The following is a 2,866-nucleotide window of genomic DNA, read 5'->3' as shown; positions in this document are numbered from 1 at the left end:
TTTCTACATGGTACAATTCAGTGACATTGATTACTTTCTTGAAGTTGTACAACCGTTCTCACACTTCTTTTCTGAGTTATTCCACCCACAGTAACAGAAACTCCTTGTCCCCTAAGGTTCTCATCTAATCTTTCTTATTGCTGTTGTCTATTTAATCTCGTTGTGAGGATGGCGCAAAATCAGACAGTACTTCATTCTGTTGTATGTAGGGTTGCTATGGATTGGAACCGACTTACTCAAGGGTACCTAACAATAACAATTTGATCTCATGTTGACAGATCTTAAAACAGCACAATGCTAGAGGCAGACATTCTTTAATAGATAAGGTAAACTATTATTTGGTTTGAAGAAGACATCAGGGGATATTTTTGGTTTCAGGTTTAAAGATTATTTTAGAACAATAGTTTCAGGAGCTTATCTAGCTTTTATGGCTCCAGAAATTCTGGATGCCACAAGAATTAGAAATTCTGTTCTGCATTTTCACCCTAAAATAAAATTTTATTAATGAACACCATATATTTGACAGAACTGCTTCTAATTTCTTACCTATGATTGCATAGAATAGCTCAAGGAAGTAAAGAAATGGCTCAGAGATCTTTAGTCTCTTCTTTCTGCAAAATATTTTGTCAAGTGATCAAAACTGGAAATGTGAATTTTTGAATTCACAGGTAAAATTCTCATTATGCATGGCTAGGCTCCCACTAATAAGTCATTCAAAATTGCAGTATTTTTACAAGATATCATCAACTTGTTCCTCTTTCAACTTATTTGTCCACTTATTCTAAATAATAGCAAGTGGATTTTTAAATATTCCAGAAAAAGTTGTCTTTTAAAAAAGCTATTTAAAAGTGAATTGTCATAATTTTATTGTAAGTCAGACTCCTGATTGTTGGATTTAAAAATTTTGATAGAAACTTTACAGTAGAGTCTGTAGCAGCATCTCAAACATAATGTCAGTGGAGGCTGTTTCCACTCATTTTTAAGTAGGAAATGAATGGCAAAATCTATATCCTAATACCACGTATCATGCTTTCAAACTGTCTGAATTGCTCAAACATCAGGAAGCTCAAAGAGAAACATTGGTCGCTGCAATATACTAAATTTAAAATGTGTATGCTGTGCCTTTTGAGGAAAAACCAAATTTGTTGCTTAAGGATTTTACATAAAGTCTTACTGTTAACTCTCCAATTATTCTGCCTTGGCTTTATATTGTGCTTATCTTCAACAGAGTGCCGAAGATGGTCTAGCTAATGGTTTGACACTGCATTAGAGTTCAGGGGCCAACCAATCCAATTTGAACTATCAGACAATGAGATTCTCAAGACTAGCAGAATGAGGTGTGCTGAAGGACATTCGACGGTTACACTAGCAGTTATAACACACAGAAGAAACATTGTGGAGCTCACAAACAAATAGACTAATGTGAATATTTCCTGTGCAGAAAGAAATTTCTAGATTGCACATATTCTACTCAGGATCTTGTGATCTAAAGCAGACAAGACTGGCTGCGTCTCTTGCTTCAGGGTTTTAACCATTGTATCTGAAACTCTTGATGAAAAACAACTTTGATTCTTAAAAGACATCCTTGTGTGGCACTGTAGGATAAGCACTGAAACACAAGGTTGGCAGCTCAAACCCACAGCCACTCCTTGGAAACCCTATACAGAGTCACTGTGAGTCAGAAACAACTGGATGGCACTTAACAACAACAACTCAAAAGTGTCAATGTTTCCTTTGTGACCAAGAAAGAAAAAAAGAGAAAGCATTCACTAGTCTGCAAAGGGATTGCCTGGATGGAGCAAACAGTAAATGCACTAATGGAAAGAATTGAGGTTTGAATCCACCCAGAGGCAACTAGGAAGAAAGGCTTGACAATTTACTGAAAAAAAAATTAGCACACAGGTCTACTCTAACACATATCGGGTCACCATGAACTGGATTTCACACAACATCAACAGATTAGTCTGCAAATATTGTCATAAGAGGCAACAGGAGAGAAGAAGGTCATAAAGGTAGTATGGAGGAGGAAAAGTTTTAGCCCCCTAAAATACTGCATCTATAGCATTGGTCTTGAAAAGAACTAGCCCCTTCCTGTAGTCACACAGCTTCCTTCATGAAATACTCATGGTAGAAAACTTTTATGAAATGATTAAGATTTCTTAACAAACACAGCTGCTCATGTACAACCCAAGGAATGCTATCCTCATCAGAGTAATCAGGTTGGGAGGTTACACATACATTCGACAGTATTTTAAGAATCTTTTTGGAATTGTATCCAAATCTCAGATTATATTTATTTCAAATTCTTAATGGTTAAAAAAGATATCTCTTGATTGTTGTTTTGATTGATTAAAGTATTCAAATTTTTTATTTCAGAAATGGAAGGAAATGGGTATCTCGTTTTACTGTGAAAATATGGTGAAGTAAATATAGTTTGTTTTATTTGAATAAAAAAATTCCCAAGTTCTTCATCATTTATGTGCATCAAGTCTAATTACTCATGTAGCATTCATTCTTTATGAAAGATTCCAGTGCTTTGAAAGAAAAAAATCAACATTTATATTACTTATGAATCTGGCACTTACACATTGCAAAGCTTTAGAGTATTAAGGATTTCTTTCATTGACGATTAATACTTTCTATAACACGAAATTTTAGGGTCAAAAAAGAAATATTAATTTTTTGCTAAAAATCTGTGACAAAATAATTGCTAATTTTATTTCTAACCTTTAAAAAATTATTTTTATTGTGAACTGAGTGATAGTTTACATGGGAGAACGTCAGCTTTACACCATCGTTTCATTGCAATGATTACAATCTCCTCCATGCAACAGTATTTGCTTTCATTCCCCCTGTTTTTCTTTTT

This window comes from Chrysochloris asiatica, unplaced genomic scaffold (genome assembly GCF_000296735.1).
Source record: "Chrysochloris asiatica unplaced genomic scaffold, ChrAsi1.0 scaffold00228, whole genome shotgun sequence".
NCBI classification, from domain to species: Eukaryota; Metazoa; Chordata; class Mammalia; order Afrosoricida; family Chrysochloridae; genus Chrysochloris; species Chrysochloris asiatica.
This window is presented reverse-complemented; position numbering follows the sequence as displayed.